Raw genomic sequence first — 23,003 nt, forward strand, 5'->3', positions numbered from 1 at the left:
TTTCTGTTAGACCTGTTAGACTTAGGACGGTCTTCCTCCCAATTATTGTGCCTTCCTCCTCCATTTTTCTGAACATGTTTTACTGGTATTAGGACTCTGCATACTTTACCACTGTTAACCAGTTCTAAAGTTCTTGTGCTCTCTCCTCTAACTATGGTAAGATCAGTTTATCCCAAGTTGGCAAATTTAATTTACTGATATGTTCCTATCAAAGTGCACAACATGTGCCCAGGACCTGTAAATTGAATGCTACTAGTTAGCCTGTTGCTCTGGTTGTGACACCTACTGAAGTAGCCCCTTAAACTTTTCTCAGTCTCAGGCCTGCCATTGTAGAGCATGTGTGTGCAGTTTAAATTGCTATTTTGACTCAGCAAAATAAACATTTGCCAGGCTCAAACCTTCCTTTTGTAATACATATATCACCCCTTATGAAGGCCCTTGGCAGCCCAGAGGGCAGGGTTCAATGTATGTAAACAGTAGGACATGTACTTTTAAGTTTTTCATGTCCAGGCAGTGAAACAAATCTCAAGTTCATTTTTCTCTAATGCAAGATCTCTAGAATCACAATTTAAAATCCTAACTTATAACTTATAGTGAAGTTGGATTTTAAATTGAAATTCTGAAAAATGCCTCTTTTCGAAAGTTGGCATTTTCTTGCCTTGGCAATTTGGTGCCTGCAGCCTGTCTCGGGTCACATTACTGGATGTAGTTGGCAGTTGGGCTTTGTGCATTCCTCCTAAACAGCCACACACAATGGGACCTTAGGTGTGACTTGATGGGCCATCTTGGGCAGGATCAGAGTGAGGATCTGTACACAGCCTTTATGACAGTCACCATCTCCTGGCACTACAGGAGAATCTTCCTTCTGGTCGGTTTTTACAGATCAGACATAATTCAGTCTTTTGCAACCAAACTGTTTAACCAGAAATACCCTAACAAGATTATAAGATGGGCAATGACAAGTTTGAGATATAACAATAGAGAAACCTTTCCAAAGACCCTGACCACCTTTAGCCCTGCACCTAACACTGCAAAGAAATTTATCAAAAACATTTGAGTATTCTTAATGTTGACACCACACACTGGTGACAACTCCTGGTCTCTTTTAGTGAAGATAGATATTTGTGTCCTCTTGGTCCACACTAAACATGAGAAGAACATTACAGCTAAGCCTACAAACCCCATTTGGGGGTTTTCCTATGGTCAATGGCCACTGTCCTTGCGGGAATTAATCTATTTGGAAGTTCACATACATCACTCAGGAGGTTGAGACTGGTGCAGGGAGACCCTGGCTCCTAAAGTCATTCACCAATTGTAACTATGTGAATGCAATGAATTTTATCACAGACCGATGTGGTTTGTTTTATGTGGGAATGGGCACAGGCAGCATCTGTCTGCCAAAGTCCTGCAGCCAGGTTACCACCAGTGCAGTCCCCTTCCCGCGGCCCCTATTATGAGCTTCCCGCTGGGTCAGCAGGCGGAAACAGAGTTTCCACCCACTGTCCCTGCGGAAAACAGCCCACAACATTGACACTAGCTCCTAATTGAGCTGGCGGCAATGTTGCGGTGCGTAGGGTGTATTAGCATGCGTTGTGCTTTTCACTGTCTGCAAAGCAGACAGTGAAAAGTGCAACTGGGCTGGCCATGAGGGCCCCTGCACTGCCTATGCCAAGTGCATAGGCAGTGGAGGGGCCAGTGCTACTGCCATGTAATCGCCTGCAGAGAAGGGACGCGTAATCTCCAGCGTAGCGCTGCTTGCAGCTTTGGCCTGGCTGATTAGGACCACCTGCACCGCCTGCACCGCCTGCACCGCCAGCCCCTCCAGCGGAGGAGAACTGGCAGTGCTGGAGGTCTGACTGTGGTGCAACCGCCACGGTCATAATGTGGCTGTCAGACCAGCACTTTGGCGGCGCTTCAACCACCACCACGGCCCTGGTGGTCTTAAGACCCCGAGGGTCATAATGAGGCCTAATGTCTTACTTCTGTGCTCTATTAATTGAATCTTTTGACTAGGCCATTGCTCCTTTTCTTTGTCACATGGTGCCAGGGATACAGTGACTTTGTTTTACGCAATTGTTTTAGCCTTAGTTGGGTGTCAGTCCTTCAGGGCTCCTGACTGTCCTCCCCTTTTCTTGAATATACCGATTATAAACTACGCTGTTGACTATGCTTCTTTACAATTCACACAGCATGCCATGCTGTAGGTTACTTGTAGAAACTACCCTTTGATGAAGTAAGTGACAGGGCTCATTTCTCCACATGGGATTCTTTCTAGATTTAACCTACCTCATTTCCTAACTGCTAATATTCATTTCCCTTGTGTATGACTACAAGGGGGCCTCCCGGCAGCTTCTCTAATGGACATTATTAAACCTGAATTAGGGTAAGCCCCACAATGTTTCATTTGAGTGCAATGGTTGTGGGAGTCACTTTTTACAGCAAGCGCCACTGATTTTTCTGTATACATGAGTCCAGAGCATTATCACTTCTCAAAGGATCTTGCATTACCAGCCTAAGTGTGGACTTTCACTACGATCAATAATGTGTCTTGATTTAAACATAATATTTTTGTTTTGTGTTTCTGCCCTTTATTTTTATGTTGTCCACAGGTCTATTACAAAGTGACTATTACGTACAGTAAGTATGTAGCAACTTTGTTTGCATGTTGCATGAATGACTGCATGGAGAGTGTTCTGTGGCAGTTAAGGGTCCAGGTCTTGATTAATGCCACGGACCCTGTCTTAAGGCCACTACACAGAAACATGCCAACTATCTGGGTTTAGGAGTTCTAATTTTCCTTAGACACCAGTACTCTTGTTTTTAATCAACACTGAGTTCTTTTCAAGTGCCTACCTGATTCAGGCAAGGCTGCTTCTTAGTGTAACTATCTCTGGTAAATGTGGAACCCTCATGATTTAGCATGACACCATCGTAGGTGTGTGAGGGATTATCTTACAAAAACTTTTTTTTGTATTTGTATCTACCACTGTCTGACACACTTGACTATTTTATAATTGATCCCATCCCATGGATAAAAGATCAAGGGCATGATTGAGTACTGACTAGGCGGGTTTTGCTTTTTGTTTATATACAGTTCTTAGAGTATCTCTATCCAAGATGTCATGGAGTTTGTTCCTGTGATGTTGGTTCTTGTTTCAATCATATGCAAGGTAGCACTTGCAAGGTCATGATGTGTTGCAACATGTTGTTCACATATTTTTCATCATTCTCATCTCCAGTTGTTGTTAATTTTTGTCCTGTTTTTTATTCTAATAGATTAGAGCCTCTTTGTAAATCATATCTTGGTTCTGTTTGTTCTGCTTGTCCGTTTTCTCTTTTCCAATATTTAGGAGGAGCATGATGCCCTGTGGTTTTTACTAACACAATCTTAATCTTCAGTCAAAATGTACTAAGATTGCCGAAGGAGGTGGGTGGTTTTGCCTCCCTGCTGTATCTTTTTAAAGGTGACACTTGTCATCTCTCACTTATATTACTCTTACTAGGAGGAGTTGCCATCTCCTCAAGCAATGTAGAGCAGTAGTCAACAGACCTTCTAAATGTTAAGTCCTTGCCAGATCTATTCACACATCAATAACCAAATTCAGTGCTACTCAACAGCTGTTGCCTAGACATGTACCACTCCCATTAGGATGCTGTGCTTGGTAGCAGTGACTTTTTATAAGTTCTTTACTTTCTTCAGTATGACATTTATGGAATTATTTGAAAGTGTGCATTAGATACTTAAGAGAGTGTTTATGAGGCCTTCTTCCTACAACACATTTTTGGTAACAAATTCAATGTATGAGTGGCCAATATCTTTCGAGCCTTCTCATATTCTTTTCTGACTTTGCAGGTCCTATTCATCAGGGAAATCCACCATGCAAATCAGGTGATTTAGGATTTGAAACTCTTAATATTAGGGTCTTCATCTTTAGTATCATCATCAGGGCCATAAAGAATCTTGTTATCAATCTTATTCAAAAAGCAACTTTTACTGTAGCTATGATGGAAATGTCAGGACAGCCTAGCAACTACGGCTTTAATTTCCCCACAGATGAATTAAAATGTAGCAAATCTCTTACTTTCAGGAAGGCTTAAATCCTCTGTTAGAAATGGGGTTTTTGGTTGGCAGTTAGGTTGCCCTCTGTCCAAGCAAGAACCCTCACTCTAGTCAGGGTAAGTCACACACAATCCAAAATCAGCCTGTGCTCACCCTCCGGTAGCTTGGCACGAGCAGTCAGGCTTAACTTAGAAGGCAATGTGTAAAGCATTTGTGCAATAAATCATACAACACCATAGTATAACACCACAAAAATACACCACACAGTGTTTAGAAAAATATAGAATATTTATCTGGATAATTGTAGGTCAAAACGATCAAAGTTGCAATACGAATTTGTAAAGATATCACTGAAAAGTGATATTAAGAGTCTTTAAGTCTTTAAAAAGCAATAAAGTGTCTTTCAAGCACAGAGTACCTGGTTTCTGGTGGGAAATCTCCTCAGAGGGCCACAGGAGAAGAGATGCGTGGAAAAAGGGGTGTGTGCGTCGTTTTCCGCTCAGCACACACAGACTTGCGTCGTTCTTTTCCACGCGGGGAAGTCGGGCGTCGTTTTCCGGCGCGCAGACAGTCTCTTTTTGTGGATCGCGGGGATTACCAGATGTCCCGGGTCTGTGCGTGGATTCTCCTGCTTATTTTCCGGCTGCGCGTCGTTCTGCGGGGCTGCGCGTCGAAGTTTCGATCTCACGGTAGGCGTCGCGTCGATTTCTCCTTGGAAGTCGGGCGTCGTTTTCCTTGCGAGGCCGTGCGTCGAAATTTTGGTCTCACGGCAGGCGTCGCGTCGATTTCTCCTTGGAAGTCGGGCGGCGTTGTCCTTGCGAGGCCGTGCGTCAAAGTTTCGCACTCACGGTAGGCGTCGCGTCGATTTCTCCTTGGAAGTCGGGCGGCTTTGTCCTTGCGAGGTTGTGCGTCGAAGTCTCGATCGTCCCGAGGGCGTCGCGTTGATCAGCGTCGGTGTGCGGCGTTTTTCTCGCCGCGAAACAAGCTGTGCGTCAAAATTTTCGGCGCACGGAGCGTCCACGTGAAAGGCAGAAGTCTTTTTGGTCCTGAGACTTCAAGGAACAGGAGGCAAGCTCTATCCAAGCCCTTGGAGAGCACTTTCACAGCCAGACAAGAGTTCAGCAAGGCAGCAGGGCAACAGCAAGACAGCAGTCCTTTGGAGAAAGCAGACAGGTGAGTCCTTTGAGCAGCCAGGCAGTTCTTCTTGGCAGGATGTAGTTTCTGGTTCAGGTTTCTTCTCCAGCAAGTGTCTGATGAGGTAGGGCAGAGGCCCTGTTTTATACTAAGTTGTGCCTTTGAAGTGGGGGTGATTTCAAAGAGTCTCTAAGAAATGCACCAAGTTCCCTTTCAGCTCAATCCAGTCTGCCAGAGTCCCAGTAGGGGGTGTGGCAGTCCTTTGTGTGAGGGCAGGCCCTCCACCCTCCCAGCCCAGGAAGACCCATTCAAAATGCAGATGTATGCAAGTGAGGCTGAGTACCCTGTGTTTGGGGTGTGTCTGAGTGAATGCACAAGGAGCTGTCAACTAAACCTAGCCAGACGTGGATTGAAGGGCACAACAAGTTTTTAGTGCAAAGAAATGCTCACTTTCTAAAAGTGGCATTTCTAGAATAGTAATATTAAATCCGACTTCACCAGTCAGCAGGATTTTAGATTACCATTCTGGCCATACTAAATATGACCTTACTGCTCCTTTCAGATCAGCAGCTGCCACTTCAACAGTGTATGAGGGCAGCCCCAATGTTAGCCTATGAAGGGAGCAGGCCTCACAGTAGTGTAAAAACGATTTTAGGAGTTTTACACTACCAGGACATCTAACTACACAGGTACATGTCCTGCCTTTTACCTACACAGCACCCTGCTCTAGGGGATACCTAGGGCACACATTAGGGATGACTTATATGTAGAAAAAGGGGAGTTCTAGGCTTGGCAAGTACTTTTAAATGCCAAGTCGAAGTGGCAGTGAAACTGCACACACAGGCCTTGCAATGGCAGGCCTGAGACAAGGTTAAGGGGCTACTGAGGTGGGTGGCACAACCAGTGCTGCAGGCCCACTAGTAGCATTCAATCTACAGGCCCTAGGCACATGTAGTGCACTCTAATAGGGACTTACAGGTAGATTAAATAGTCAATCATGGATAAACCAATCAATAGTACAATTTACACAGAGAGCATATGCACTTTAGCACTGGTTAGCAGTGGTAAAGTGCTCAGAGGTCAAAAGCCAACAACAGCAGGTCAGAAAAAATAGGAGGAAGGAGGCAAAAAGTTTGGGGATGTCCCTGTCAAAAAGCCAGGTCCAACATGACCCCCCACCAGCCTAAAGCCAGGGGAGAACAATCACTATCCTGATGTACTTCCCTGTTTGAGGCGACAGAACAAGGACCCAGGCCCACAACAGCAGGGGCATGCTCCAGTTCTTCGCCTTCCTGACTCCAATTGGATCCCTCTGTCCATACTCTCAGGGCCCACTAAGCCCATCCATGGGGAACCTGTCTCCTTTCCTGCGGATCCCATCTGTGCAGCACCTAACCTTACTTTGCTCACAGATGTATCCCAGGAGCAGGATAGTACCCCCATGACCAACATAGTGGTGTTGCCCACTCTACCCCTGGGGTGTGACACTTGTCCCCTCCCCAGGGATAACTCTGTCCACCCGGACAGCAAGCCACAGTGATTACTGACAGCTGCCAGGGATGAGAGCCAGGCCCCAGGCCTCTCAAAGCTCTCCAACCACTGTGGCTGTGGAGAGTGGGGGGCGGTAGCCCCAGGTGCTGGGCACCCTTTAACCACTCTCCCTTCCACCAGGTCAGGGATGACAGCCTGAACCTGGTCCTCCCCTCTGGGGCTTTGTACCCTCCTTCCTGGAGCGGTACCCCCAGAGTCCAACATGGCCAGGGGGCTTACAGAAGTCGCCCTGTACCATTCCTCCACCAGTGCAGGGCTGTTAACCTGCCACTGGCCCTCCAACCTGGGGTCTGTACCTTCAGGTGGGACTAGGGCCCGGGGTGAGGCTTCCCTCCCCCTGCCCTCCCTTCTGGGGTCCAGCACCCTCCAACTAGGAGTGGCCTCCTCAGAAGACAACATGGTAGGGGCACTGTTATCAGTAGCCCCTCCCTCCAGGTCCAGGGGGACACCCTGAACCTGGTCTTCCAGCCCAGGGTCTGTACCCTCAGACTGGATCACCGCCTGGCAAACCAGGACTTCCTGGGGGGCACGCCTACCCCCCACCAGGTCAGAGTTTAACCTCTGCACCTGCCCATTCAACTCAGAGTCACCACTCTGAAGTTGAACAATTGCCTGGCACGCCAGGACTTCCTGGAGGGCACACTGACCCTCCACCAGGTCAGAGTTTAACCTCTGCACCTGACCATTCAACTCAGAGTCACCACCCTGAAGTTGAACAATTGCCTGGCACACCAGGACTTCCTGGAGGGCACACTGACCCTCCACCAGGTCAGAGTTTAACCTCTGCACCTGACCATTCAACTCAGAGTCACCACCCTGAAGTTGAACAGTTGCCTGGCGCACCAGGACTTTCTGGGAGGCACACCTACCTCCCACCAGGTCAGAGTTTAACCTCTGAGCCTGGTTCCCCAACCCAGGGTCACCACCCTGAGGTTGGGCAATTGCCTGGCACGCCAGGACTTTCTGGGGGGCACACCTACCCCCCACCAGGTCAGAGTTTAACCTCTGAACCTGGTCATCCAACCCAGAGTCAACACCCTGAGGTTGGACAATTGCCTGGCACAGCAGGGCTTCTTGGGAGGCACACCTACCTCCCACCAGGTCAGAGTTTAACCTCTGAACCTGGGTATCCAACCCAGAGTCAGCACTCTGAGGTTGAACAATTGCCTGGCACGCCAGGACTTTCTGGAGGGCACACTGACCCTCCACCAGGTCAGAGTTTAACCTCTGAACTGGGCCATTCAACTCAGAGTTACCACCCTGAAGTAGAACAATCGCCTGGCATGCCAGGACTTCCTGGAGGGCACACTGACCCTCCACCAGGTCAGAGTTTAACCTCTGAACCTGGTTCTCCAACCTAGGGTCACCATCCTGAGGTTGGACAACTGCCTGGTACACCAGGGCTTTCTGGGGGGCACACCTACCCCCCACCAGGTCAGAGGTTAACCTCTGAACCTGGATATCCAACCCAGAGTCACCACCCTGAGGTTGAACCATTGCCTGGCAGGCCAGGACTTTCAGGGAGGCACACCTACCTCCCACCAGGTCAGAGTTTAACCTCTGAGCCTGGTTCTCCAACCCAGGGTCACCACCCTGAGGTTGAACCATTGCCTGGTATACCAGGACTTTCTGGGGGGCACACCTACCCCCCACCAGGTCAGAGTTTGACCTCTGAACCGGGTTAGCCAACCCAGAGTCACCACCCTGAGGTTGGGCCATTGCCTGGCACCCCAGGACTTTCTGGGAGGCACACCTACCTCCCACCAGGTCAGAGTTTAACCTCTGAACCTGGCCATCCAACCCAGAGTCGACACCCTGAGGTTGGACAACTGCCTGGCACGCCAGGACTTTCTGGGGGGCACACCTACCCCCCACCAGGTCAGAGTTTGACCTCTTCACCTGGTAAGCCAACCCAGAGTCACCACCCTGAGGTTGAGCCATTGCCTGGCATTCCAGGACTTTCTGGGGGGCACATCTACCCCCCACCAGGTCAAAGTTTAACCTCTGAACCCGGTTATCCAACCCAGAGTCACCACCCTGAGGTTGAATCCTTGCCTGGCATGCCAGGACTTCCTGGGGGGCACTCTCACCCCCCACAAGGGACACGCCGTCCCCAAGGGCCACACAAGAGTCTGGTTGGCGCAGGTCTCCCGACCTCTGCCCATCCGGCAGAGTCTGGGTTTCCCCCAAACCAGAAACGGTCTCACCTGGGTCATTCCTGGGGGGCTCTGCTCTCAGAGCTGACCCCTGACTTTCAAGATCCTCCACTGGGGTCTGCCACCCCCTCTCAACCCTATGTCTGGACTTCTGCACCCCCTCACTAGGAGTGGTACTGCCAGACACCAGAACTGTTGGGATGCTGTCTACAGTCATCCCCCCAAGTTCTTCTGCCACTGCGGGGCTTCCCTCAAAAGGTGGCCCTACGGTACAGGTTAGGCTCTGAGACCTACCTGGGACACTACAATCCTTTCCCACCTCACTTGGTCGGGAACCACCTAGACCACTCCCTTCAGGAGCACCCCCAAATGCCTCTTCAGACTCTCTGGTACTCACCCAAAAGTCTGCCTCCACTGTAAGTTCCCTGGGGTCAGAGAACTCACACTCCACCTGGTGTTGGCGTAGCTCTGGAAAATAAGGACCAGACATATGCTCTCCAGCAATTACATCACTCTGCCCTTCACATGTATTAACCACAGTACCCTTCACCCAACCACCTAGTAACTCAACCTTGGAAAAGCACTCTACTTCACCCTCCTGAGACTGGTGAGACAGTATCTGTCTGTCCCTGACACTCAACCCAAACTCTTCTGGGATGTCTCTACACTCTATATCCAGGACGTCCACCAGGGGGGAACCCTTTTCTCTGTCACTCTCTGCTAGAGTCAGTAAAGTGTCCCTCCCCCCAGTAGGAATATGACTCCCTGTGCCAGTTCCCCAATCCTTCTCAGGGACCCTGTGCATAACGGGAACTACCTCATACCCTTGAACCGCCTGGGGTGTGTCAACTCTCTTCTTCAAGTTGGGTACCACATCTCTGGGCTTGTGCCCTTCTTCAGCAGTACTAGATGCAAGATTTTTGCTGCCACCATCTGAACTGGACTCAGCCCTTCCGGCCTCCAGTTTCAGCTCTTTACAGCTCAGCTCTTGAGCTGCAATCTTTTCTTCTTCCAGGGCTAAGAGACTTGCTGCCTCAGCCCTTTCAATAAACTCATCTAGCTCTTCCATCCACCGTGCTTGAGCCATGAGCCATTCTTTTTTCACTGGGTCTCTTTCCTCATCTGAGTCGTCCTCCTCCTCCTCTGAGGGGTACTTAGTCATTTGGTTTCTTGCTGCCTCTCTCTCTGCCCATCTGTCTTCCTCCCAGACTATGTAGGCACGTAGCATCTCTGCTTTAGTAGATCTCTTTGCTACAGGAAGGCCACATTCTCTGCAAAGCTTCCTTAGGTCAGCCTTAGTGAGGTGGTCAGTAGGCAAAAAGAATAAGTAGGTAAGCGATCCCATTCTGATAGGATCTTACCAGCAAAAACCAAAATCCAAAGTCCAAAATATCAATAGTATATCCAGGAGGACATCAGAGACCAAAAGTCAAAAAAGAGATAAAAAATCAAGTTGACCTTCAACTGTGGGTAGGTAGTGAAATACTTAGCTACTGTATGTCACTGCACAAACACAAGTCCTATCCTCACCGCTGATCACCAATGTTAGAAATGGGGTTTTTGGTTGGCAGTTAGGTTGCCCTCTGTCCAAGCAAGAACCCTCACTCTAGTCAGGGTAAGTCACACACAATCCAAAATCAGCCTGTGCTCACCCTCCGGTAGCTTGGCACGAGCAGTCAGGCTTAACTTAGAAGGCAATGTGTAAAGCATTTGTGCAATAAATCATACAACACCATAGTATAACACCACAAAAATACACCACACAGTGTTTAGAAAAATATAGAATATTTATCTGGATAATTGTAGGTCAAAACGATCAAAGTTGCAATACGAATTTGTAAAGATATCACTGAAAAGTGATATTAAGAGTCTTTAAGTCTTTAAAAAGCAATAAAGTGTCTTTCAAGCACAGAGTACCTGGTTTCTGGTGGGAAATCTCCTCAGAGGGCCACAGGAGAAGAGATGCGTGGAAAAAGGGGTGTGTGCGTCGTTTTCCGCTCAGCACACACAGACTTGCGTCGTTCTTTTCCACGCGGGGAAGTCGGGCGTCGTTTTCCGGCGCGCAGACAGTCTCTTTTTGTGGATCGCGGGGATTACCAGATGTCCCGGGTCTGTGCGTGGATTCTCCTGCTTATTTTCCGGCTGCGCGTCGTTCTGCGGGGCTGCGCGTCGAAGTTTCGATCTCACGGTAGGCGTCGCGTCGATTTCTCCTTGGAAGTCGGGCGTCGTTTTCCTTGCGAGGCCGTGCGTCGAAATTTTGGTCTCACGGCAGGCGTCGCGTCGATTTCTCCTTGGAAGTCGGGCGGCGTTGTCCTTGCGAGGCCGTGCGTCAAAGTTTCGCACTCACGGTAGGCGTCGCGTCGATTTCTCCTTGGAAGTCGGGCGGCTTTGTCCTTGTGAGGTTGTGCGTCGAAGTCTCGATCGTCCCGAGGGCGTCGCGTTGATCAGCGTCGGTGTGCGGCGTTTTTCTCGCCGCGAAACAAGCTGTGCGTCGAAATTTTCGGCGCACGGAGCGTCCACGTGAAAGGCAGAAGTCTTTTTGGTCCTGAGACTTCAAGGAACAGGAGGCAAGCTCTATCCAAGCCCTTGGAGAGCACTTTCACAGCCAGACAAGAGTTCAGCAAGGCAGCAGGGCAACAGCAAGACAGCAGTCCTTTGGAGAAAGCAGACAGGTGAGTCCTTTGAGCAGCCAGGCAGTTCTTCTTGGCAGGATGTAGTTTCTGGTTCAGGTTTCTTCTCCAGCAAGTGTCTGATGAGGTAGGGCAGAGGCCCTGTTTTATACTAAGTTGTGCCTTTGAAGTGGGGGTGATTTCAAAGAGTCTCTAAGAAATGCACCAAGTTCCCTTTCAGCTCAATCCTGTCTGCCAGAGTCCCAGTAGGGGGTGTGGCAGTCCTTTGTGTGAGGGCTGGCCCTCCACCCTCCCAGCCCAGGAAGACCCATTCAAAATGCAGATGTATGCAAGTGAGGCTGAGTACCCTGTGTTTGGGGTGTGTCTGAGTGAATGCACAAGGAGCTGTCAACTAAACCTAGCCAGACGTGGATTGAAGGGCACAACAAGTTTTTAGTGCAAAGAAATGCTCACTTTCTAAAAGTGGCATTTCTAGAATAGTAATATTAAATCCGACTTCACCAGTCAGCAGGATTTTAGATTACCATTCTGGCCATACTAAATATGACCTTCCTGCTCCTTTCAGATCAGCAGCTGCCACTTCAACAGTGTATGAGGGCAGCCCCAATGTTAGCCTATGAAGGGAGCAGGCCTCACAGTAGTGTAAAAACGATTTTAGGAGTTTTACACTACCAGGACATCTAACTACACAGGTACATGTCCTGCCTTTTACCTACACAGCACCCTGCTCTAGGGGATACCTAGGGCACACATTAGGGATGACTTATATGTAGAAAAAGGGGAGTTCTAGGCTTGGCAAGTACTTTTAAATGCCAAGTCGAAGTGGCAGTGAAACTGCACACACAGGCCTTGCAATGGCAGGCCTGAGACAAGGTTAAGGGGCTACTGAGGTGGGTGGCACAACCAGTGCTGCAGGCCCACTAGTAGCATTCAATCTACAGGCCCTAGGCACATGTAGTGCACTCTAATAGGGACTTACAGGTAGATTAAATAGTCAATCATGGATAAACCAATCAATAGTACAATTTACACAGAGAGCATATGCACTTTAGCACTGGTTAGCAGTGGTAAAGTGCTCAGAGGTCAAAAGCCAACAACAGCAGGTCAGAAAAAATAGGAGGAAGGAGGCAAAAAGTTTGGGGATGTCCCTGTCAAAAAGCCAGGTCCAACATCCTCCAACATATAAAACTTTTCCCAGCACGGTGTCACTAGATTACCATTACTACAAGATTTGGGATGTAATATTGAACTGCTCTTTATTATCCATGGAGAACATGGGGCCATGGGACTAGTAGTTTCCCACACAGGTTTTGAGTACAGAATTCCAGGCATTTATATTCCCATTACCACTAGTGAGTTTGGGATATACAGCGACAGATGTGTGTATGTTTAGAATTGTGAGTTTCTAATTAAAAAAATCTATGTGAATCGCAATTAGGAAATTGCATTTTCAAATGTTCAAAACTCGTTTAAGTTTCATGTGTGATTCCCAGTGGGTCTCAAATAGACCTAACTCATTAATATTCATGAGGTACGTCTTGCTTTGTGACTCACTGGGAATCACAAAAAATCACAGAGATGGTGGCCTGCTGGGGTCCTTAAAGGGAAACGTGCTGCATTTAAATAAGAAAATATAAAGTTTTCTTTTCATTTTTTAAGATGGGACCACTCCCTTCTCTTAAAAAATGCTTTTTCAGGCATTCACGAAGGGGAAGGGTTACTTGGGGACCCCTTCCCACTTGCCCATGGGTTACCACCAATTTGGAATTTGTGGTAACCAGCGAATGTTTTGCGACCACATTTCATTTGCAAAACATTCAAACATACCACTGCGATTCAGATTTAGGAAGGGACACCCTAAACATGCTTCTTCCTAATACTGAATCGCAATGCCAAATTGTGATTCAGTCACAAGTTACTGTATCGAACTTTTGTATTGGAACATGCCAAACAGCTTTTTAGTGGTCACAATTGGCCTGATTTTGTGAATCTGACCATTTGCGACTGCTAACAAGCTTTGATCATCTGGCCCCAAGTCCTTTATAGTGCCAGCAGTTGTGCACGTGTTGTGCAGAACTCACCCATGTTACTGAAATGAGAATGATTCTTTTTTTCTAGGTTTTGCTGTTGGCTATGTTACACTCTAGGTGTATTCTTATTTGCTATTGAACATATCTTGAAGTGGCTCTGCCTGACCTACTTTACCTACATATTCAAATAGTAGAGGTCTTTGCACATAATGTGCCAAAGGGTTATACATGCCATGGCCACATTATGCACATATTGCCATTGGGTGCTGATACCTGTGCCTAAATATAAAGACAGAAGGCAGAAGAGAAGAAAGACACAAATAGGCATATGTGACATTATGAAATTTGAATAACTAGACAGTCAAACAAACAGAGTAAAATAGCCCTTCCCTTTTCCTTTCACCCCATACCTGTATTTCCTCAAAGTTTTCACCATTCAAATTACCTTTAAAAGAGATTGTGGAGACAGTATAACAATTGAAACTTCCCATTTGTATATTTCAAATTGTATATGTGGATACAGAGATGCTCACTGCCATACTAGGAGTGACCCTTCTACCAAGTATGTTAGAATACTCACAGTGTGCAAGGGCTGTTAGACTACTGATTCAAATGTAACCGATTCCTTCAAGCCATATAGAAGCTAATTCAAGGTAATATATTCTTCATAAACATTTACAGAGGACCTTTCTGACACTCATAATAAAAACAATATGTGAATATGAAGGTTACAGCTGACATATGTTTCATTGGGCAAATATCCTGTTGGCTGAAATCTAAATCCCATAGAAAACAATGGGATTTAGATTTTGGCGGAAGGGATATCCATCATCATTGTGATGGAGTAACCCCTCCCTCAAAAACTAAATCAGGCACAAACTGTTCAGCCAGAGGTAAGGCTGAGTATTCCATTTAGTGATGAGATTTATTTGAATTAAAAAAAAAAGCCAGATAATGGTTTTAGAGCAAAAACAGCCTGGGAATACAGATATTGCACTTGAACATAACATAAACTTGTTCTATATCAGAGAACATTTCTAAAACATACATTCACATCATATATGTCACACACAGGCAATGTAATAGACCTTTTGAATGCCAAAGTGAAACAGGAAATAAAAGAATGTGAAGAACCCTATCACAAGAAGGTCCACTTTCTCTTGAAGAATTTGATTAAAAAAAAGTTAGACAGTTGCATTCTAGAATCTGAAAATATCTTAACATTGCTATCAAGAGGTGGTTAAGGGACCAACACATTCATCCCAGACGTCCAAAAAACTTTAAGAAGACATACTGACAGCTAGGAGGCACAGATTGCTTTGGAACTCTGCAAGTTACCCCAAGGATAATATTATCAGGTTATTAGGGACTAAAAGTGAAAGATGGAAATGTAGGGTCCTCCTGGCCACTAAGAAGGCCTCATACCACCTAATCCTGTGACTTAAGATAGACACATTCTGGCCCTCATTACGACCCTGGCGGTATAGAACCGCCAGGGCCGCGGCACGCGGGAGCACCGCGACAGGCCGGCGGTGCCCCGCGGGGCATTCTGACCGCGGCGGCTTAGCCGCGGTCAGTAAAGGGAAACCGGCGGTCTCCCGCCGGTTTCCCGCTGCCCCCAGGAATCCTCCAAGCCGGCGCAGCTTGCTGCGCCGGCTTGGGGATTCCGACTCCCCCTCCCGCCATCCAGTTCCTGGCGGTTCTCCCGCCGGGAACCGGATGGCGGGAGGGGGCGTCGCGGGCCCCTGGGGGCCCCTGCAGTGCCCATGCTAATGGCATGGGCACTGCAGGGGCCCCCGTAAGAGGGCCCCTACAAGTATTTCACTGTCTGCTTGGCAGACAGTGAAATACGCGACGGGTGCAAATGCACCCGTCGCACCTTCCCACTCCGCCGGCTCTATTACGAGCCGGCATCCTCGTGGGAAGGGAGTTTTTCCCTGGGCTGGCGGGCGGTCTTTTGGAGACCGCCCGCCAGCCCAGGGAAAAACTCATAATACCCTCCGCGGTCTTCTGACCGCGGAGCGGTATTACGGAGGGCGGAATTCTGGCGGGCAGCCTCCGCCGCCCGCCAGAGTCGTAATGAGGGCCTCTGTCTCCTAAAAAAGGCTCATAAGAGTGGGAGGCCAATTACAGGGAGACCTATCATCTCTGGAATTGATTCAGTGCTGTAATATATATATAAATATACTACCAGCTCCAGATGTTGGTTCTACACTCACTCTTCTTTGCTTGAGATACCAAAGATATTCTTGCATGGCAAGCAACTTACTGACTTGAAGCCCTGGAAGTGATTGGCCAAAGTAAGGCATATTTATCACCAAGATGTACTGACAGCAGTGGTGTCTTTCTCAATCCACACTCAGCTCTTTAATTGCTGCCAATGTGGAAGAGCTAAGGGAGCCAATGTTACCTCCGCCCCATATATCCTACCCTGTTTATGACCTAATTAAGTGCCATTAGATCTGGGATGCAAATGTCATGTAACACCTGCCCCACATTACCTTTTAGGGTAGCTGCATAAAGGACATCATACTGATTAGATAGGAAGACAAGTCAAACCTAAACAGAGCATCCCTTAGCATCCCTATACACCAAACACCAAATAATGTGTAATCAAACAGGGGCTTGGATATTCCCAACTATACAGAAAGCTGAAATTATGTAATAGAGTTCTCTATATGAGCATCTCAGGCACAACCAAGCCACCAGTGAAAGAACTTAGAGCTCCTACAAGAGAAATAGAATTTCAAGTGCCACTGTGCTGCACAAGTTATAGCAGAAGAAGCCATGGCTTGTTTTAGAAAGGATTCACTGTGAAGGACTGGACACAAAGAAGATGTTTCTAGTTTCTTTCTCAAATGCCAGAAGAAAGAGGAACTTCATCAATAAGCCACAGTGCCACCCTAAACTTTCACATACATGCAAAAGATGCCAAGTGTCTTATTAAGAGTGTCCCAAATACAAGGAAAACTTGCTTGTTTACAATCGTGATTGTTCTTGATTTTAGTTGAAAGGTGAGACTACTTTTGATAAGTAAGGTACCAAATCCACCCTGATCAGGGTTGAGAAACGGCCAGCATATGTCTTCTGGAAGGCCAAATACACAGGAAATGCTCATGGAACAAAAATAGCAATGTGGATGTGTGGCTTAATGTTTATGGGTCGGCTGGCGAGGGGGTCCTAATCTGCTTCAGCAGATTCCATCTGAGAGAAGAAAAAGCTGGCAGTCCTCACAAAGTGTTGGCACTGGCTGGAGAACACACTTGTGACAGCACTTTGACAACAGATGAGATTTCCCATCAGTCACTGAACTCTCATGCTGTTTGATGATGGCATTATCCTTCTTGGGTTCTCTGTTATATCTTCCCTCGAGTTACATGGCACTTTGACATGAGCATAGACCATTTGTGTACAACAAAGGTACTAACAAGACACGAAGGGCCCTATTCACAAACAGCACTTTGTAGTACATTTAGTAGCGCTACAGCAATACTGCTCACCTACTAAAAAATGACATTTACTTGCCTATGTTCCTCTGCCTCTCCCATATTTTCTATGAGGAGATCTCTGCTCCGATTATGGAGATCTCGGCAAGCATATGCCCACGTTTTTGTAGTAAATGTGGGAGGAACAGGGTGGAGTGTCAACCTTTAGAGTAACTTTACACACAAAAATGAATAGTCATATAAATGCCCCTTAGTGAAAAGGACCAGTACTCTGTAGTAAACCTCTAAGCAGGTGATATACATGTACACGCTATTTACCCTTCCTGGTTGGAAACCCAGTTGAGACCTTTGGCAATAATAGCGCACTCTGTCCTCATGTGTACTTGAAAATGATCTCATTTTTAATGCGGCAATTGGCAAGACAGGTAAGTAGTCACTGACATACGTTAATTAAAAATCCCAAACATCAAGAAAAAAACCTCGACTTTTGCTGCGTTTTCGTAACAGATGCATACAATTCTCATCACTGATTACTCTGTATTTCAACAGTTTGTTTCAGCAAACTACGGATGCACGGTGTTTGAGTCACAAGCGAAAAAGCATAAACTGTCATTTAGCGCCCACGTGAACACAATTACATCAGCATCATAAATAATAAACCATATTTATAAATACCATTATTGGAATTGTTTGGCGACAATTTCCACCTTGTGAATGGTGGCTGCTGGCACTGGATAGAGCAGACAGCTGTCCATGAGAGCACTGAATGCTCCCAGTCAGTACCGTTGGCAATATGCCGTCTTATATTTTAATGCTGCCTTGGTCTCTTTAGGGGCGAGGCACCGCAAAAAAGGTTAGCATTCACTGAATGCGATAGCTGTGATGAAGGCCTACTGTCCCTCATAGATCTCCATCCCTGCGCTCGCAGCCATTTACAGGGAATAGCAAAAGGGCTCGTGCCTCATAAGTATAAATGAGCAGGGGGTTTTCCCTACAAATGGCCATTTTGGGCTGGAACTGACTAGCACATCAGTTGTAGACCAAAATGATAATGCTATTGTAAGGGTATGCACAAAAGTCAAATTGCTCTGCGACCCTACTTTGGCCCTTGGTGACCTGCATACTGCTGTAGAGAATGCAAATTACAAATAAAAGCTCGAGTGAAAAATTTAAATTAACCTACCTTTAAGTCACATGGACTCAAAAACTTCCAGACTTTCCACCAACTTGCAAAATCCTATAATTTGCGGATCAAGGACTTCTGACAGACCTATTAGGCTTTCATATGCAATGGTTGTTGCAAAGTCTCCTTTTGAAGATGAAGTGTAATAAAACCTTGAAACACTGCTGGAAAGGAAAACTTTGTCTCAAGCGTAGTTTTCATCTTAGTAACAGTTAAGCATTTAGTTAGCAACCAGTAATAACTATAAATTAGTGGTTACAATCGTACACTTCCCTTTTTATGACATTTCCTTTCAAAGTTCCAGAACGCATTTTAATGTACATGTCTGTTATAGGTTGAAACCGTAAATTATAGTAAGAGGTTAAAAGGAAATTAAGTTGTTCCAATGCAATAAAATATTTTTTTTTCCTGCTGTAGTTTCTCCAAGTTGAAAATGTGACCCGACTAGAATAAATAGTACATCATTTATGGGAAATTTCTCCACTAAAGGTCTGGCAACTTGCTGAAATAACAGTTTCAGTGCTTTTTTCCAGGTATGGCAGGGAAATTTCTTGTAGTTTAACTAATAGAGACAGTTTTTTTCCTGACAAATTACAAGTTGCCCCTGATGTCATCTAGTGCACACATGGAACCACAGTGACCGCCCTCTATGTTGTCATCTAGATTTCACTCAGACAACAAATGCTTCGAGTGAACCTAGGCTATTTGTCTTAGCTAGAGTTTTGGTAAGCTGAGAATGCTGAAACAGAGAAAAAGAAACCATTTGTTCTGCTCTTATTTTGGTATAGACTTTCTCCAGAGATTCGGTTTCTTTTCATTTAATAAAAGCCATTTAAATGGTAGACCAGTGGAGCTCTTCACAAAGAGAAGAGGCTAGTAAATCTGAAAATGGATAGAAGGCTCTGAACTGCATGTAGTAGGAGCAATGAGACCTAGGTTCTTCTGAAGCAGATGTCTTAATTAGAAATTACTAATGAGAGTTTATGTATTTTGAACAATGACCAGTGTTCACAAAATGTACTAAATAATGATTAATACTGATGAAATATTGAAAATGGATTAGATTAATGTAGTAATATGTCATATTAAGGGTTAATATGTCATATTAAGGGTTATGAAGTATGCTCTACCTTATTAATTGTGGGCCTTAACTTACCGAATGTCTTGGCCTAGTTTTACCAGGCCTCATGCAGAAGCTGTATTTCTTAGCGTTTAATAAAAATGCTGACAGAGTGAACTAAATGTGAAATGCTCATTGTCTTGTTAAAATGCTTAGTAGAAGCTTTCCATGAGAACCGACTAACAGGAGACAGTGTCCTTAAAATGTATGGAGACGTGTGTAATGTGTGGAAGAGGTTCTTTCCCAGGACTTGAAAAATGAAGACACTGACTGGTGAAGAAGATGCAAAAAATGTGATACCTGACGAGCCGTATGATGAGAACATCATAAAGCAGACCAATCAACGACGTGTGAAGTGTGAAATATTAGAATTCATAGATTTAGTATAATAAAATTATTGGGTAGAGTAATAACGTACGATTAATTGACCAATTGGGAATTAGGGGATAGTTTGGGTGACTTTGATATATCAACGTGACAGAGGGAAAAGATCTCAGACCTTATTCTGATTTGTGATACGATATTTGGGAGAAGAAGAGATTAGAGATTCTGTCATTGGGCTCATACTCTCTGACTGAAAGCCTAATGCTTTTCTGATCGACTGATGACCTGAGGAAGAAGACTGATTCTTTTTGTTGACCCATACTGTGAATAGGTATATATGACAATGTGACTCAATCGCATTTTTATGCTTTTTCTTTCTAGGTACCAACTGCGCTGTCTAAATAGTTTTCCTTAGCTAGATGTTTTCCAAATTTGTGTTCCAAATTTGTTTTGTATGAAGCCCCACATGCTGATGCTAATCTGGGTGAGTAGAGGCTATTCACATGACAACTGACAATTTGCAGAGATGAATGATTGACAAATTATTTTGCTGAACTCTATAAATTATGCAGTGTTATCGAAACTGACTTTACTAATGATTTGTGCTGATGCTTTAGAATGCATTGTAATTCTAGCTGTGATTAGATCATTTTCTTGAGTTTTTTGGTTAACATATATTATGAATTGCATTTGATTTGATTTGGAGATTAATCTACATGACTTTAGCTTTGTTAGTATAAGGGAAATAAACTTACTAAACTTTTACTAAAGTTGTGGTTATTCATGGCTGAAAAGTCATGGTGAGCGACAATTACTGACTCCATTGTTTATTGATTTGACTAATGATTATTGATTATTGTATATTGATTATTTGTCTCTGTACTGGAGCTATGGTAAGAACATCTTAAAAGAGTCAAAAGGTTATTCGACCTATACGTGTTCCCTTGTATGTTTACTTATTGAGAACCGACACGCTAACAGACATGGTAGCAGACTGATGGTTAGTCTCTTTGGGAGCTTGACATAGCTGTCTAGAATGGAGTGACAGGTGTTAACAGTTGTGATAAGAAGATTGGATGCTTGTCCTAGTTATGGTAATAGTTTGAAATTGATCCGTTAAGAGTTCGGTATTATTGAGATTTGGATTTTGTTTTTCAAAATGGCATTTGTAGAGAAAAGTATGTTCCCTTGAGCCCAGAAATGACTTTCCCGAATCCTGGATCCTGCTAGTAGTGTTGGGTATGTTCTCGACATTCTAGTGATAGAGTGAGAGAGAGGTTGCACTTGCACAGCTTATGCAAATCGTAGGTGAATTGTGATGTCTGGGAGGAATTAACGAGTTTGTGTAAACAATTAAAAATGAGATTTGGAGAGTCCTATCTGCACCAGGACAGATCCATTGATCAGTTGAGACTACATTTTGTGGGTCAAATTTTGCTTGCGAATCTGGGAGACCGAGAAAGAGGAATAGCTGCGTGAGCGAAAGGGCCATCAGTGAAAACCCGTAAGGTTTCTAAAACGATTGTGTTACCTTCCTGTAATAAACCAGCAGGTTTGTTTTTGGTTTGTTGGTTTTTGATTAGTGCTCGCAATATTTTGCGTTAGTGTTGTGTGTGAATTGAAGTTTTGGAGGACAAGCCGTAAGACTTTGTCAGCCAGAGTACGTGTGAGTGTGACATCATCGGAGCCGCGCTGGAATAGGTTGGTTAATGAGAAGGGTCGCGCACAGGTTGGCAGCCCTCCGTGAGAGGCAATTGGTTGAGAACGTGGGTGGAAGGACTCTTGGGAGTAAAAGTAATTTCCTGATTCAATTTTGAATAAACGAAAAGTAGAAAAGCTGAAGTTTTTCAAAGCATTGAAAAGTGCCCTAAGGGGTGATACGTACATTAGAGCGAATGTAGGAGAGCCTACCCTGCCAGAAAATACATTGGCTTACATTGTAATGGAAGAGAGAGTTGTTGTGCCATGTCTTTAGTGAAAACAATGGTGCAAGTTGACAGAGAAAAATGGGAGCTTAGAGTTGCCTGAGAATGGGACGTTCAATTTGAGAATTTTGGAGTAATTGCGGATGCTGCTATATGAATCAAAGCCCCTTCCGAGACCAGCACAGTTTGAGGCATTAGCAGTTTGGGAGCTGGTAGCTAGGCAGCAACAGCAAATGAAATTCGAGAGAAGAGTAAGGAAGGTAGAGAAGTCATATACGGAAGCAAGATGGGATTGGGAACAGAAGAAATGGAGATCAGTGACATTGCAGGGTGTTAAGTTCTTTCCAGCAATCACGCAGGGAAATGAGATGGAAGGAAGGAAAGTGAATAGAAAGACTAACAAAAGTCCGTCCGAAAGTAAGGAAGCAAGAAAGTCTTCCACAGTAGAGGAGGAGTCAGATGCTGAGGATCTTGTTACACAGATACTGAGAGAACGACCACCACCATATGCGGTGCATGAAAGTGGTCCGAGTACTAGTGTTGATGCTACAGCCCCAGCACAAGCAGTGGGGACAGTGGATCTGGTACAGGTTACTGCTAGCCAGCTACAGGGGGTGGTCCAATGTAGTCCTAGTGTGCTGACTACTCCAGTAGTTCAGGCACAGATGCTTCTGCCATCCATACAGAGAATTTATCCTTATGTGCCTGTCTTAGAGATGACTTCGAACTTAGTTGTGCCTAAGGAGCAGGTAGTTCCAAGACCACTGTTGGTTCAGACAGAGCCGACTCCGATTTTGTGCCCCAGGTACAGCCTCAGGGGATGTCGAGATTTACGCCAATGACAGAGACACAGTCAGACTTGACTCCGGTAATGAATCAGAGTATGGGAGTTACTCTCCCACGGTGTACAGGTGCCATAGTAGCCCCAGATGCAATATCGCTGCCAATTATTGTTGGTCAAGTGGTACCATCATTTGCGCAAAAGAACCCGACAGTGAACGAACAAGGAGCAATGTCTCAGAGTTTAATCCACATCCAAGACAAGGGACTAGTGTAAGTACGACTCAATTGCCCTGTTAAATCATCATTGGGGAAAGTATGGTCATAAAGTGTCACCACTGAAATTGCAGTACTGCCAGAAGGTAGTGAGGTATTTGGGTCATCAAATTGAGAAAGGGTTGAGAAAAATATCCAGAGAAAGGATCACAATGTTACTGCAGATAAGTCCCCCAACCTCACAGAGAGATGTCAGGATGTTCCTGGGAATGGTGGGCTACTGTCGCCAATGGATTCCAAAATTTTCAGAAATTTCAAAGCCATTGCAGAAGTTGACTCATAAGGATGTCACCAATCCCATAGTGCTAGATCAGGGTGAGATGAAAGCATACACTGAGTTGAGAGAGAGTTTGTGCAGAGCTCCAGCATTGGGTATGCCTGAGTTCAC

The sequence above is a fragment of the Pleurodeles waltl genome, chromosome 3_1 (assembly GCF_031143425.1).
Source record: "Pleurodeles waltl isolate 20211129_DDA chromosome 3_1, aPleWal1.hap1.20221129, whole genome shotgun sequence".
NCBI classification, from domain to species: Eukaryota; Metazoa; Chordata; class Amphibia; order Caudata; family Salamandridae; genus Pleurodeles; species Pleurodeles waltl.